Raw genomic sequence first — 17,516 nt, 5'->3', positions numbered from 1 at the left:
CACCTGAGTCTTTTCTTTTCCAGGCTCTTTCCACTATGAATGGCAATGGATGGGACATCGATCCAGCTTTGATAATGAGCACCTTCTCCTTCCTTTAATTGGAGCTGCCTCCTCCCTTTAACTGGAGGGCTGGAAGGCAGAGCAGTAAACTCCTCCCAAAGCCTTCCTTTACAGAAGTCTTGGGACTTTCCAGTTAAACACCTCATTTTCCATCAGCATCTCTGCTTGGTTTCAAGTGCATGCACACCATGCCTCAGCTCCAGTGGGGGCACCTTTAGCTTCCTTTTGTGCATCTTCTTTCCCTTTTAGATTGTAAGCTTCTTGAGGGTAGGGCCTGTCTTTCTTTTTCTTATTTATATCCCCAGCACTTAGTGCAGTGCCTGGTACATAGTAGGTACTTAATAAATGCTTATTCAGGGGCAGCTAGGTGGCACAGCGGATAGAACACTGGCCCTGAAGTCAGGAACACCTGAGTTCAAATCCAGTCTCAGACCAAACACTTGATACTTACTAGCTGTGTGACCCTAGGCAAGTCACTTAACCCCAACTGCCTAAAATAAACAAATTCACTGACTGAATCGCCAAAGAAACCTATAGCCCCACTATCCTAAGCCCATATTCTCATATACAACTCTGGTACACATAAGGTTTAAATTATACCCAGTTCTAACTAGAACTCTCCTGCAGTTTGCTGATATGGAACAGTCCTACTTCTTCCTTCTTCATCCTGAGAAGAGACCTTTGTTTTGCTACTGGTCTATGGTCTACCCCACCTGCTCCATGACATCTGCCACAGCAGCTCTGAAAACCCTATTTAAACCCAGGCTCCCATGGACTTTGGGCTCTAAACTAAAGAGAAAGAGCACATTCCACTGTTCATACGGGCCACTGCCCAGCATGCTGCCCCATGGAGTGATGGGTGTGAGAGATACCGCTACAACTCTATCCCAGATTGTACCGTTCTATGCTGAGCTGTCTGTAACTGTCAATAAAGCATTTTAACTCCATCCCATCATCGCTGCATACTACTCAACCAAACCTAAATCCAGTTCTCATTTTACAGACAGGGAAACTGAGGGATGACACGAGGTAGTTGAACATGCACTGAATCTGTGGGAAGAGGACGTCATGTTGCTGCAGCGTAACCTTAGCCTCTCAGAGCCTATTACTTCCTGTGTAAGTGGAGGAACACCTGAATAAATGACCTATAAGGCTTTTCCAACTCTAAATCCAGGATCCTTTGAGGCCCAGTAGGGCAGGGCAGAGACTCATCCAAGGCCACACAGATAGTGACAGAGCCAGGATCACAATAGCTGACAACTCACTGTCCCAGTCATGGTAGAGTATAGGCAGCTATCATGGGAGATTTTAGGGGCTCTGATAAGCATGCCCCCCCTCAGCCACCACCTCTCTCATTGTATACAGGGAAAAAAGTCTAGAATAATAACGAAAGACAAACGACACTATTCAATCCAATTCAATGAGCAAGCATGTAGCTGCCTGTTGGGTACAGGGCATTCTGCTAGCCAGCAGGAACAAAAAAGACAAGGACAAAATATCCTCTGCCCTCATGAGGGGATATAACACTATTGAAGACTTGGTTCATTCATGCATTTTCTTGTTCGGCCAAGCCATTATTACTTCCAGCTCTAAGGAAAAGACAATAAAAACACTAATCAGTACCATTGCCAAGTCCTTCACTTAACTTGGCAAAACCTGAACATTTCATAATCTTTTGGACAGGTCCAAACAAAATACAAGGGAGGGTAGCACCAAGTTGGAAGATAAATGAAGATAAGAAACAACATGCTAAAAGAATATGGTTACAGTAAGTACCCCCATGGGAAAGAAAATGTCTCTTAGTGCATCAGGATCACCCACCCATAGTCCTTTGCAGTAAGGTCAGACTTCCTAAGAGCACAACAAAATAAGACAGGCCTAGAATCCTGATTCCACAAAATATACTTAAGGAATACTGATGACTTCAAGAAGAAAAAGGGGATTCATATGGACTTCCTGTAGGGGTCGGCTCTTGAGCTCAGTCTTGAAAGAAATGAAGGATTCTAAAAAGTAGAGGTCAGTAAGGAGTGCCTTATAAAGGTACCATTGAATTAGCACTAACTCTACATGATTAGACAATGAGGAGTAATGAAAAAGAAGGAGGTGGAGAAGGAAGAGGATGAGGAGGAGGAGGAGGAGGAGGAGGAGGAAGAGAAGGAGAAGGAGGAGAAGGAGAAGAAGAAGAAGAAGAAGAAGAAGAAGAAGAAGGAGGAGGAGGAGGAGGAGGAGGAGGAGGAGGAGAAGGAGAAGGAGATGACGAAGATGAAGGAGGAGGAGGAGGAGGAGGAGGAAAAGAAGAAGAAGAAGAAGAAGAAGAAGGAGAAGGAGATGATGAAGATGAAGGAGGAGAAGGAGGAGGAGAAGGAGGAGATTGAAAGAGGAGGAGGAGGAAGAGGCAAACACCGCCACCACCACCACCTTCAACAACAAGAACTCCTTGAGCAGCTATTCCATCTTGCTCCAGGCACCCTCTCCAGCCACTCCAGCTTCACAGGGCTCACCTTGCCCCTGCACAGCACCCTCCACAACCACACATCCTACTTTCTAGCCACACACAGCCACCTTACACCCTGGGATAACTCCACAGCATCCCTGTGGATGATGATAGCCTAGCTGACCTCATTCCTCAATAATTAACATATTTCTCCCCCATCATTCCCACCTAATCCCAATGATTCTGAACCCCAAGTTGGCTCTTGTTCAAACCCCATTCTCCATCCCCCCTTATTTCCATCCATCTCAACCCAACTTCCCCTACCCCACCTTCCATTCTAATGTTACCCAACTCTTCCACTGTGCTCTTTGGAATGCCTGTTCCATAGGTAACAAAATAGATTTTATCTTAAACCTTTTCCTTTCTTGCTCCCTCTGTCTTCTGGCCCTCACTGAGACCTGGCTCCCCTCTGTTACACAGCCTCCCTGTCACCCTTTCCAGCACTGGCTGTACTTTCTCTCATACCCACTAACTCACTGGTTGAGATAGGAGAGTCACAATACTCCTTGCTGCCTCTCACCACTTCCAGGCTCCCCTCTACCACCATTACTTAGTAACCTCTCCTCCTTTGAAGTTCACTCAATCCATATTTGTCACCCAATAAAGATTCTCATAGCTATTGTCTGCAGACTTTTAGAGCATTGTCCTTCCTGCCTCAACTAGTTTGACACCTGGTTCACAGTTCTCCTCTGGCACAGTGCACAGATTGCTGGTCCTGGAATCAGGAAGACCTGAGTTTAAATCTGACCTCAGACACTTATTAGCTGTGTGACCCTAGGCAAGTCACTTGACCTGTTTGCCTAAATTTCCTCATCTATAAAATGGCAATAATGGTTTTCATGAGGATCAAATGAGATAATAATTGTGAAGTGCACAGCACTTTGTATGTAGTGAGTGCTATATAAATGTTAATTATTATTATCTTTCCCAACTTCAGCCCTCATGCTAGCAGATTTCAACACACATGTTGATACACTGTCAAACACCCTAATCTTCCCATTCCTCAACTTACTCATTTCCCATGACCTTCTCTTCCTCCCCACCACAGCCACACACAGAGATGGTCATATCCTGGATCTTGCCATCACTCATAAATGGTCCACTTTCATGTTCATGAATTCTGCAATTCCTTTAACCTGTTGTCATCCTACTTCTCCCACTTCCTCACAGCCCCCAACCCTGTTCTTCATCCTCACTGTGACCTCTAATACCTTTAGCCCTCAATTTTTTCCCATGCTATCTCCCCTACATGGGCTATACTCCCTTCTCTTCTCCATCTTGTTTCCTTGGTGAACCAGTTCAAATCTCTATTGTCCTCCACTATTAAGTCCCTTATCCTTTTACCTGATCTAAGATCTTGCCTTGCCAAACCAGCTTTGGATTATTCCTACCATGTGGCTTCCTTCTTTTCCACTCATGTTCTGCTGAACATAGCTAAAGAAAACCATGAAATTGTGCTGACTGGGTCCACAACAAATTGATGTTACTTAGCCTCAACTGAACTTTCAGGGCAGCAAGTCGATCCTTTTACATCTTCTTAATTAGTTCACCATCCCACTCACCACAACAGCTTTTCCAGTCCTTTCCATCCCTCCTCAGGCCTCCCATGGCTCTGTCCTTCTACCCCCTCAGCTGAGAATCTTGGCCACTGGAAAAAAAATTAGATCATTTGCAGACAGCTCCCTCTTCCCTCCTATTCCTCTTCACATGCCACCTGGATGCCTTCCTCAACCATTTCCTCCTTCACCCATTTCACATGAAGAGGTAGTTCTTTTTTCCAAGGAGTGCATTAAAAGAGATGCCACATAATGTAGGGTCAGGTGTCTCTCCCACTACCCACAATTGCAAACCTTTCTACACATACGTGTGATCCCATATCATCCTGTACTATCCAGACAAATACCTCCTCTTCCATCCCTATCTTCTTATTTATCTTCAATCTCTCCCTGTCTCCTGGCAGCTTCTCCTCTTCTGGCTGCCTACAACCATGTCTTCCCCATCCTCCCTTGGCCCCTCCATCCCTTCTAGCCATCATCCTCTATCTCTCCTCCCTTTTCTGGCCAAACCCTTTGAGAAGGTTGTTTACAATGAGTAGCCTTTACTTTCTCTCCCTTTACTCTCTTCTTAACTTTCCAGTACTGCTTCTGACCCCATCATTCAACTGAAACTTCTCTCTCTGAAACTACCAATGATCTCTTAATGGCCAAATCTAACAGCCTCAAGTCTCATTCTTCTTTTTTTGTTTGTTTTTTGGTTTTTTTGGTGAGACAATTGGGGTTAAGTGATTTGCTCAGAGTCACACAACTAGTGAGTGTTATGTGTCTGAGGTCACATTTGAACTCGGGTCCACCTGACTCTATCCACTGCACCACCTAGCTGCCCCTCAAGTCTCATTCTTCTTGACCTCTCTGTAGTATCTAGTCTTGAAGCCTAGGTTTCATCCTTGATTACCCACTCTCTCTCACACCCCCACAGCCAATCAATTGTCAATCCAGTCATTTCTATCTTTGTACCATCTCTCTTATGCATGGCCTTCTCTCCTCTGACACTGCCACCACCCTGGCACAGTCCCTCATCACCTCTTGCCTGGTCTATTATAATAACTTGCTCATTGGTTTTCTGCATCTAATTTCCCCCCATGCTGTCACTATTGATATTCCTAAAGAACAGGTCAGCCCTCTATTCCATAAACTCCAATTGCTTCCTATTGCCTCTAGGAGCCAATATAAAATCCTCTGTTTGTCTTTTAAAGTCCTTCTTTCCAGTCTTCTTACACCTTACTCTCCTCTGAGCACTGTGGGATCCAGTGACGCTGATCTCCTTGCTTGTTCCTCAAACACAGCACTCCATCTTCAGGCTCCAAGCATTTTCACTGACTGCCTTCATGCCTGGAACCCTTTCCCTCCTCATTTCACTCTTCTGACTTTTCTGGCTTCTCTGCCTTCCTTCAAGTCTCCTCTAAGCACCCATCTTCTTTGAGAAGCCTTTACCCAACCTCCTTAATTGTAGTGCCATCCACCTGAGATGACCTCCAATAACCAATCTGCACATAGCTGTTTGCATGTCTTCTTCACCATTAGGTTGTGAGCTCCTTGTGAGATGAGGCCATCATTTGCCTTTCTTTGCATCCTCATCACTTAGCACAGTGCCTGGTGCACTGAAGGCATGTAATAAATGTTAGTTGATTGACCGAACCATAAGGATACACAGTCACCATGTGTCAGAGAAAGGAGGTGATCTCTGGTCTATCTGGTTCCAAGGCCAGTTCTCCATGGACTACCCCAGTCTGAACTCACTATGCAACATCCCAGAGAACTTCTCATCCAGCCAGCCCACTTTGGGTCAGCTTTGTTTAAAATTTAGCTCCTTATTCCAAGCCTAAATTTTCCTCCTTTTTGTAACTTCCACCCACTCACTAGTCCTGGTTCTTCTGGCCTGGGTCAAGCATTACAATTCTAATACTCCTTCCCCATCCCCATCCTTCACGCCTTCTCCCTCAACCCTCGCTACAATTCTTCGCCCATCCCCATAAAGAGAAACAAGGATTCAGTGTGTCCATTTTGTCAAGATCGACCTCCAGGATCAGCTTCCTCAAGTGCACCAAGTAGCATCAGAAAAATGAATCAAAACAAAACACACACACACAAAAAAACCCCCACCAATTCATTCTGGACCAGGTAGCTGAAAATAAACACCGATTATTCCCAGAGTGCTGCAAATAATAAGTCGTATTCCTTGGGCTCCTAGAGGATTGAAAAACTCGTTTTCTCTGGAGGAAAAGGAAGCCAGGCCCTATAAACTGAAGCCAGGACTTTTCCAAACACTGCATTAAGGATATTCCCTATTCTGATTTTGCAAGCTAGAGTCAGGTACACACGCTGAGTTTCTTGAATATATTTACAATAAAATCAGCATAATGCACAGTTAATATTCAGAATGTGATTAATCCAAATACCCCATTCCACATTCCAATTACAGCCACTGCTTGCCTGCATAGGCCATGTTTTGCTTAAATGCATATGGAGTCAATCAGAGCTCCAGATTTATGCCCATTGCTGAATGCCAGGTTCTCTGACAGTAATAAGTTATATTCCTATTATGTGGTAGGCAATAAAAAAACTGATATTTATTCTCTGGATTTTTTAGAAAGTCTCAGAAAGTGGCTGAGCTACTAGAACATTGCTATATAATTCACAAACTAATGTCATGTCCATTGTGTTATTGGGTTTTGAGAAACTAGAGAAGAAATTGGAATGCTAGTCTCCTTGACCAGATTAAGAAGGGACAGATTGCTTGGCTGCCCCCTCCCCCTCCTGGGTGGTTCCTGCATGAGTGAGATGGTCAAAGCTGAGTCCCCCATACACAATGTTCCATCTCTAGCCTCCAGGCCTTTGCAGAGGCTGTCTCTCCTGCTTGGAATCCTCTTTTCCCTCACCTCTGGCTTCACATATCACTAGATTTCCTTCAAGATTCAACTCAGATTCAACCTCCACCATGAGATTTTTCATGATCTAGCTGGATGCATCTAGGTGGCCCAGTGGAGAGAGCTCTGAGCCTGGAGTAAGGAAAATTTGAATTTAAATCCAGCCTCAGATAGTTGCTAGCTCTGTGACCCTGGCCAAGTCAAAGTTTCCTCAAATGTTAAAATGGGGATAAAAACAATACCAATGCAGCTAGGGGGCACCATAGTGCTAATAGCTTTGGTCCTGGAGTCAGGAAGACTCATCATGAGTTCAAATCTGGCATCAGACACTTACTAGCTGTGTGACCCTGGGCAAGTCACTTCACCCTATTTGCCTCAGTTTCCTCATCGGTAAAATGAGTTGGAGAAGGAAATGGCAAACCATTCCAGTATCTTTGCCAAGAAAACGCTAAATGGGGTCACAGAGACACAACTAAAATGACTCAAGTACAATAATAACAGTAACAGTACCTACCTCACAGGGTTGTTGTAAGGATCAAATGAAATAATATTTGTAAGGTACTTAACCAACCACCTGGCACATAGTAGGTGCTCAAAAAATGCTTAATGCCTTCCCCTAATCTCCCCATTCATTAGGGTTTTCTTCCTGCCAGCAAAACACTTTGTATTTTCTCTGTATATATTTCACATTGACTTACCCATGTACAAATCATCTCCCCCCCCCCCCACAATGGAATGTAAGTTCCTCTAGTTAATCAGTCAACAAGCATTTATTAAGCCCCTACAAGTGCCAGACATGGCAACTGATGCTGGGAAACACAAAGACAAAATAGCAAAACAGTCCCTTTCCTCAAGGAGCTTATATTCTAGCTAAGGAGACAAATGTATACCTCTCAGTACATACAAAGTTAACACAAGATCATTTCAAGGGCACCAGCAGCTGGAGAGAGAGGAGGAAAGGCTTCTTGTAGAAGGTGGGGTGTGAATTACGTGGGAGGAGAAGGGCTGAAGGGGAAGCCCAGACCAATGGATTTCCCTCCACCCTCCTTAGTGGAATTGTAGGCTGTAAGGGGCAGGAGCCTTGGAATGTAAATGTCTTAGAAAAGAATAAAAGGGATATTTGGGCTTTGTTATTCCTTTAGGAGAAATGGGAAGTCATTTCATCCAACTTGATGGAATTGGAGGGCAGGTAGCCATTGGGCCAAGGAAGGATCAGCTGTACCCCTAGAGGCCTATAAAAGCAAGCTCTTCTCAGCACAGCATTGAAGGCTACAGGGTGAACTTATTATGTCCTTAACAAGAAAAGTAAGCTCTACATAATAGACTAAAACCAGTTTTATGTACCAGCCTCTTATTCTATTCTATTAGGTCTATGGAAACACCCACTTTGTTTAGTGTTCATTAAACTCTGAATAATTTTTTAAAAGCAAGACACTACTAAATCAGTCAAGGGAAGAGACATAAGCATTGGAGATTATGTAAATATCCATCGAGTGGCAAGTGTCTAAACCAATTGTGGCAGAAGAATGTCATGGAATATTACATAAGAAAAAGTAACCATGAAGAATTCATGTTGACTTGTGACAGGTTAGCTCTGCTGGTTAAGGACTCGTGTTACTGAAACTGAGCTGATCACTGAGCTGTAATCTCTCAGAGGGCAGGATCAGGTAAGTAGAATAGCATGGACCTGGTTAGCTGTTATCAGACAGGACAGATGAAAAGAAAAAAGAATCTTTCACCATGCCATGGAGTCTGGATGTCCACAACCAAGGAGCCTTTGGAAAGATTCAGTAATCAGCATGTATAATTTTACAGACTTACCTGCAACCTGAGATCTAAAGAGACTTTGAGCCAGAAGCTTTCAGGTGAAAAACAAGTCTATTGGATCCAAAGCACAGAATTCACTTGGATTGGCACTCCTCTATTTTTAAATGAAACATCCAACTTTTAGACACAGATGCGCATGCACAGAGAGAGGAAGAAATACTTTACTAAACAGAAAAGGGAAGGAAGACGCCATCTAATTCCTAATGGCTGCTAGGTGGCGCCATAGAGCATAGAGTGCCCGGCCTAGAGTCAGGAATACTCACCTTGTTTCAGTTGTTTTTCAGTAATGGCCAACTCTTTATGACCCATTTGGGGTTTTCTTGGCAAAGACACTGGAGTGGTTTGCCATTTTCTTTTCCAGTTCATTTTACAGATGAGGAAACTGAGGCAAACAGGGTGAAGTGACTTGCCCATGAGTTCAAATCTGGCCTCAGACACTAGCTGTGTGACCCTGGGCAAGTCATTGTTTGCCTCAGTTTCCTCATCTGTAAAATGAGCTGGAGAAGGAAATGGCAAACCACTCCAGTATTTTTGCCAAGAAAAGCCCCAAAACAGGTCACAAGACTTGGACATAACTGAAGAACAACCACAAATTCCTAATGCCCTCGGCAGGTAATCAGCCCCTGCCTTACATACTATGTTCTCAAAGACCTGACCTTCAGGTCGGTCTCAGGTCTATGTATTTAGTAACCATTTATTACAAACATGCCACTATGCCAGGTAGGCATGAGGGAAATACAAGGATGACCAAGAAATGGTCTCTACCCATGTGGAACTTGCACTCTAACAGGAGGGAAGATACACATACATCTTTAACGAGAGTAGGATTTTTTTTAGTGTTGGGATTATTTTTTAAAATTTATTTTGTTTTCAATTCATGGAACAAAACAAGCATTTCCATAACATAGTACAATAAAAAAGATGATTGCACATGAAACTACAAATCTTCCATGTGTGATTTCCTATTCTCTCCAAATATACAACAAAGTTATCATGTAAATTTATTTTTTCCCTTTTTTTCTTCCCTCCCCTCTCCCCTGCACTAGAAATGGCTACTATTACACACAAAGATATATATATATATATGCATATATATGTAAAATTATTTTATACATACTTCTATTTATCAGTTCTTTCTCTGGATACAGAGAATTTCTTTCTTCATATGTCTTTTATAGTTAATTTGGGTGTTTATAAGTCAAAATAACTTAATCACTCAAAGTCATCCTTAAAACAATATTGTTGTTACTGTATACAATGTTCTCTTGGCTCTGGAAGGAGGGTAGAATTTCATTACCCCCAACCTTCCTCCCTGGGCATATATACCAAAGGTGATATTTCTCTAATAAAATACAAATCTGTGTCTATGTCCTTTCATCCCTTTAAAAAGTTTTAAAAGTTCTGGGATTGCACAAGATGGTAGCTGCCCATTGACTCACTGAAGTCAGTTTACCAGCCTTCTCAGTCAAGGATGGACTTCTGAGTCAGGGCTCAGAGGAGAGAAGAGGGAAGAGAAGGTAGACAGAGCTGGAGGAGCAGGAGAGAAGAGGGCAAGGCACATTAAAGGGCAGCCACGAGACCAGGCAGGAGGGATGCTGGGTCACTGAAACACCCTGGACTTCAGACCCAAAGGAGGCAATTCTGTCTGGATTTCCCTTCTCCCTTTGTGGGAGCCTGAAGCCTTTCCTCTGGGCACAAGAAATGTCTGTTTCTTTAAAGTTTGTTTACCTTACTTGATTTTAAATGTTTACATTATCATTTAATTTGGCAGTTGAGATAAATGTAGTCAAGCCAGCTCTTACTAATTTGAACGTACTTCTAGAGAATGTCATTAAAGGAGGCGATTGAGGGGAGCATCCTCTCTGTCTCACCAGAGCAGTCTCTGGGGGTTTGGAGCAGAGAACAGACAGGAGACACAGAGACAGAAAAAACAGAGACAGAGACAAAGATGGAATTTTTATACAAAAAAATTCAAATAGGCAGAGTCAGTAACAAGGTAGGAGTGTGTGAATGACCCACCCACCACTCCACCACCACTGCTACATAGGGCTTCAAAGCACTTTATAAACATATCCTCTAGTTACTATAAGCATAGGCTCAAGAGCTGGAAGGGAATTCTGAGATCATCTTATCTAATTCCTTTATTTTATAGAGGAGAAAACTGAAGTCTAGGAGAGGCTTTTTGACTTTCCAGAATCACAACAATGAATAATAAATGGCCCTTGCCCACACAGAACTTATGATCTAACAATCTAACTGAGGGTTGGGAGGAGTTATGAAAATGGACCTCTTACCATCTCATGCTTATCAGAGTGGCTAATGTAACAAAAAAAGGAAAATGTTGGATGTTGGAAGGGCATGTGGGAAAGCTGGGACAGTAATGTGCTATTGATGGAGTTGTGAACTGACCAACTATTCTGGAGGACAATTTGGAACTATGCCCAAAGGGCTATAAAACTGTGCATATCCTTTGACCCAGCAATAGCACTTCTAGGGCTGTATCCCAAAGACATTCAAAAAAAGGGAAAAGGACCCACATTTACAAAAATATTTATAGCAACTCTGTTTGTGGTGGCTAAGAATTGGAAATCAAAAGGATACACATCAATTAGGGAATGACCAAATAAGCTGTGGTATATGATTGTAACGGAATATTATTGTGCCGTAAGAAATGATGAGCAGGCTGACTTCAGAAAAAATCTGGAAAGACATGCACGGTCTGATGCTGAGTGAAGTGAGCAGAACCAGGAGAACGTTGTACACAGTAACAGCCACGTTGTTCGATGACTGACTTTGATAGACTTAGCCCTTCTCAGCAATACAAGGATCTAAGACATCTCCAAAGGCCTCATGATGGAAAATGCTATCCACATCCAAAGAAAGAACTCTGGAGTTTGAATGCGGATCGAAGCACACTATTTGCTATTTTTTTTCTTCTGTTGTGTTTTGTTTCCTCTTTCTGGTGGGTCTTCCTATTGGATCTAATTCTTACCTACAACATCACTAATGTGAAAATATGTTTCATAGGAATATATATGTATAGCCTATACCAGATTGTATGCTCTCTTGGGGAGGGAGGTAAGGAAGGAGGGGGAGAAAAATTTTAAACTCAAAAGCTTATGGAAGTGATTGTTGATAATTCAAAATAAATTAATTAAAAATTAAAAAAAAAAGAAATGACAAGCAGGATGCTTTCAGAAAAACCTGGAAAGACTTACGTGAACTGATGCAAATTGAAGTGAGCAGACTTACACGAATTGATGCAAACTGAAGTGAGCAGAACCAGAAGAACATAGTACATAGTAACAGCAATATTGTTTGATGAAGAATTGTAAATGACTTAGCTCTTCTCAGCAATACAATGATCCAAGACAATCACAAAGGACTAATGATGAAGCATGCTATCCACCTCCAGAGAAAGAACTGATATTGTTTGAATACAGACTGAAGCAGGCTATTTTTTCACTTTAACTTTCATTTTTTTTCCTTTTAATTGAGTCTTCTTGTACAAAATGACTAATATGGAAATGTTTTACATAATTGCACAGGTGTAACTTATACCTGATTGCTTACCATCTCAGGGAGGGGGGAGGGGAAGGAGGGAGGGATAGAATTTGGAACTCAAAAGTTTTTTAAGAACGTTAAAATTTGGGGAAAAAAATGTACCTCTCCCTTCTTTGTTGAGATGAGGGATTATGGGGGGGGGGTGTTGTTATTGTTTATCCTTCATTTTCTAAGAGAACCAGTGGCATCATGGGATGATGTCTAGACTTGCTCGTGAATTAGATTTAAGGGAGGCAGAATTGCACAAAGTCATCAGCCTCATTCTCTCTTCTCAAGTCATCAAAGTCCACTGGCAGGACAAAAGTCAGGATGACTGGCAATGGTCCTAGGTGCAGTGGATGACCTTGGGGTCTTCAATGTCTGATCAAGGTCTAAGTACTCCATGGCACCTGCTTCAGTCACCTTCCTGGCCATTGGAGCCAATTGTTCTCATCCATCCATTTTGCCAGGGAAAGCCTTCACATGCTTGGGGTAGACACCCCCCTAACTCACTAACAGATCTGAAGCTGTTGGTTACCCTCAACCCAATTTAACCCACCTGCCAAGAGGGTTTTACTGGGGTGTGACCACTGTGCACATTACAGCTTCTTGGAGCCACAGGTGAGAGCCAGGTAAGAGGTGAACAATAAAGGTGGTTGAGCAGCCCTGAAAAGGACTCAGCAACTCTCCCACCAGAGGTGCTAGTCCTCCCCAAATACATACACCCCAGTGGGCTAAAGGATTTGTCTGAGGTATTGGTTCATTTTCCTGAACTCTCTCTTTTCTTTTTTTATTCTTTGTTATAAGAGATGACTTCAGACCTGTGAGAAGCCTGGAGAGTCAGTTGTGGAGCCTGGAGTGAAACAAAGGAGTGAGCATAACCAGCCTGGGCATTGTCCTTAAAATGGATGTTCTGAGAAGATGTGACCTGCCAGAGGAAGAAGTCACAGGGAGGGAGGGATATTCCAGGGTGAGAAAATTTCTGGGTATGGTGGAGAAAGAAGTTTAGAAAGGGAGGCATGGAGCCCAGGAAGAAATGAGGGAGATCAAGGCTTGGAAGCAGAGAGAGGTGGAATTCCAATGTCACACAGGCAGTAAGTATTCCAGAGATCTCAGATTTGAACCCATTTGAGTCCAAATCCAGTTCTTCTTACTCTATAATATGCTCTGTCCTATAGAGGATAGGACAGAATATTAGAGCATGAAATACTGTGGCACAATGAAAAAAGAACCTGGGTTGAAATCCTGACTCTTTCACTGTTAGCTATATGACCATGGCTGAGTCACTTCCCCTCTCTCAGCCTCAGTTTCTACATCTATAAATGAAGTTACTCTAGATGCCCCAAGTCCCTTCCAGTTCTAGGTCTTGGATCTATCTGTCTGTTGAAGCCCTTCCCTCCTTTCAAGAATCAATTCAGGGGCAGCTAGGTGGCACAGCAGATAGCACTGGCCCTGAAGTCAGGAGGACCTGAGTTCAAATCCGGCCTCAGACACATAACACTCACTTAGCTGTGTGATTCTGGGCAAGTCACTTAACCCCAATTGCCTCACCAAAAAAAAAAAAAAAAAAAAAAAGAATCAATTCAGATGCTTCCTCTTCCTCCATGAAACTTCTACAAACCTCCCCCACCCAGGTGAAAATGATCCCTTCCTCCTCCAAATTCCACTAGCTAACTCTCCTTTGCCACATCATGTTACATCACAGATTTAGACTTGGAAAGGCCCCCTGTGTTTATGCGATGCTCACCTCAAGCCTAGGTTGGCCCACAACTCCCCCGGCAGTGTCTCTACCTCTACCCCAACCACCTCCTTGTGTCAGCAATGCCTCTGCCCCTATAGCCTCCCTCTCACCATTGGTAAGTTACTCCACTTGAGGAAGCACCCTCATCAGCTATGCTGACTTCAGACTCAGCCCATGACTCCCCGGAGGACTTCTCCACCTTGCCCCTCTGCAGGTACCTTTCTCCCTCTCTCTTACCTTTCCCCCCTATTCTTCGGCTCCCTTTTATGTATTGTCTTCCTCCATTAGACTGTAAGCTCCTTGAAGGCAGGGATTGTCTTTCTTTTAGTTGTATGTTTGTGTGTGTATGTGTATAGATGTGTATAGATATATATATATATAGTATGTATGTATGTATTTCCAGCACTTAATACCATATCTAGCACATAGTTAACACTTAATAAATTCCTTATCTACCTATCCATCTTTATCACTATCTATCCATCCATTCCTGTATCTATCTATCCCTCCTCATCTCTAGCTATCCATCCATTCCTCTCTCTATCTACCTATCTACCTACCTACCTGTCCATCTGTCTGTCCAACTGTCTGTCCATCTATCCATCCACTCATCATCTATCTATCCATGCATCTATCTCTCTATCCATCCACCTATAATCTAGTCCAATCCCCTCATTTCATACATCATAACACTAAAACTCAAAGAGGTGAAAATGACTAACCTAAGATCTCCCAGACAGGGATTGTGTCATTTTTTTCACTTTTGTATCCCTAATACATAGCAGTGCCTTGGAGAAAATGTTGAAAAATTCACGCATAGGCCTGTATTCTTCGCTCAGTCGTTTCAGTCGTGCCCAACTCTTCATGACCCCATTTGGGGTTTTCTTGGCAAAGATACCGGAGTGGTTTGTCATTTCTTTTTCCAGCTCATTTGACAGATGAGGAAACTGAGGCAAACAGGGTTAAGTGACTTGCCCAGGGTCACACAGCTAGTAAGTGTCTGAGGCCAGATTTTAATTCAGGAAGATGAGTCTTCCTTATTTCAGTCCAAGCACTCTGTGCACTGCCTCCACCAATAGCATATTCACTCCGATTTACACAAAACAATAAGCCCATTAGAAAATCTATACAAGTGTGAGAAGCTTGTCGTGATGGTTTTGAAACACACTTGGGCAGGGTTTATCTGGCCCTCAGCAAATAGGCCTCAGGGGCCACCATTTCCACAAATGGGCCATGATGAATGTCAACTGAAGCCTAGCTTCTGCTACTTCAAAGGAAGTCTGAAATACAGCCCAGCTCACCTGGGATGTATCTTACTCGAGATTCTTAGTATCTGCTCAGGGACAGCTTCTCTTCTGAGCTGGGGAAGGAGGAAGACAGCCTAGAACAGAGGGGTAAGTATGTTACCATAGCCTCTAGAAGCTAGGCATGCTGGATAAAAAAGGCAACAATTTTGCTTCACAGCTTGCAGCTCAACCCAGCACAAACCCATAATGTAGCCAACCACATGAGGGAATTGGACTAGTAGTTACCTATTTTGAAAGGACCAAGGCATCTCCTTAGGTCAGCCTACTCAGTCGAATTTGGCCTATGGATAGAAACAAGACGTCAGACCAATCCTGGGAAACCAGACATGTTTTCAGCAACCAAGTGGATGATGTAGAAGGTGCATGGAGAGAGACACTGAGTGGTTCAGAATTGGATCAGCTGTGGCAAGGCAACCTTCTGAGAGTGTTGAGTCACAGTACCTAACAATTATTACCTCTATAATTGTGGCAATCACAACTTTGGCCTCAATTTCTTTAGAATGAGGGGGTTAGATTAAATGGTCTCAGAGGATTCTAGTTAACCCATATCTGAACAAGAATCCTCTATAACAGATCCTAGACTAGAATTTGGGAGACCCCCAAAGAGAGGAAACCCAATACCCCCAAGTTAATCCATTCCTCTTTGTGACAGCTCTCACCATTAAGATGATTCTGGGGGCAGCTAGGTGGCACAGTGGATAGAGCACCCACCCTGGAGTCAGGAGGACCTGAGTTCAAATCCTGTCTCAGACATGTAACACTTACAAGCTGTGTGTGAATCTGGGCAAGTCACTTAACCCCAATTGCCTCACCAAAAAAATAAAAAAAAGATGATTCTAACATGAAGCCTAAATTTGAATCTCTGAAATATCAATTCAGTTGAATTTATTCAGCTCCTACTACATTAGACAAAGACAGCCCTGCCTTCAAGGAAATTTGTAATTTTCTGATGAGAAACAACACAGACAAAAATAAGTAGACATAAACTATATAAAAAAATTAATACAAAATCACTTCTATCCATTGTTCCTAGTTCTTCCCTCTGGGCTAAATATAACAAGTCAAATCTGTCTTCCACATGATGGAAGACAGTATGATACAGTAGAAAAAAGGCTAGATTTGTGGTCCAAGGACCTGGGTTCAAATCTTGCTTGTGTCTCTTAGAACTTGTGTGATCTTAGATGACTCACTTAACTTCTTAAGTCCTTAATTTCCTCATCTGTAAAATGATGAGGTTAGACTCCATGGCTTCTAAGGTCAGTTCTTCAAATACTTTAGCCAATTGACAAGCATTTATTAAGTGCCTAGTGTCTGCCCCTAGCAAGTGCCCATTGCTTCGTGCTGAGGACACAAGACTGAAATGAATCTCAGAATTTGAGAGCGGGGAAAGACTCAGGGGAGCTAGTGCAACGCATATATGAAATGCATCCCTGTATAACCTACCTGACAAGGTGGTCTTCCAGTCCTTCTGCTTTCCATGAACTTCAGCTCTACTTTGTCATATTTCCATGTATAAATAAATACAAGGGAATTTGGGAGGGTAGCTCCAGGAATTAGGAAAGACTTGAAGGAAATGAGGGATCATCCCCCTTCCCTCAGTCTTCTCTTCTCCAGGCTAAACATTCCCATTTCCTTCAACCATAGACTCAAGGCCCTTCACCCTTCTACTCACTCTCCTCTGGACACTCTCCTGCTCATTCTTATACCATGGTCCCTAGAATTGAACTCTGTGCTTCAGATATCATCTGAACAGGGCCAGAGAAAGATGGATCAGGACCAAAGGTTCAGGATCTCACAACTAGAAAGTGGCAGAATTAGGGTCCCAGGCAGAGAACTGGAAGGGAACTTAGATACTGGTTAGTGCAATTACCTCATTTGAAAGATGAGGAAACTGAGACCCCCAAGAGGCAAAGTGACTTCCCCATATTCACACAGGTAGTCAGTGGCAGATCTGGGATTTGAACTCAGTCCCTTGACTCAATTCAGTTCTCTTCCCATCATCCTATGAGACTCCTTTCTTCTGTAGGTAGAGGAGTCCATTGTGGTGCCAGCAAAACACCAAGCGATAAGGCTCCCCACAAAGCTCAGGCTTCCTGTCAGGCTACCTGAGAGCTCCTCCCT

This window comes from Vombatus ursinus, unplaced genomic scaffold, assembly GCF_900497805.2.
Source record: "Vombatus ursinus unplaced genomic scaffold, bare-nosed wombat genome assembly UNPS02001287.1, whole genome shotgun sequence".
Classification (NCBI taxonomy): Eukaryota; Metazoa; Chordata; class Mammalia; order Diprotodontia; family Vombatidae; genus Vombatus; species Vombatus ursinus.
This window is presented reverse-complemented; position numbering follows the sequence as displayed.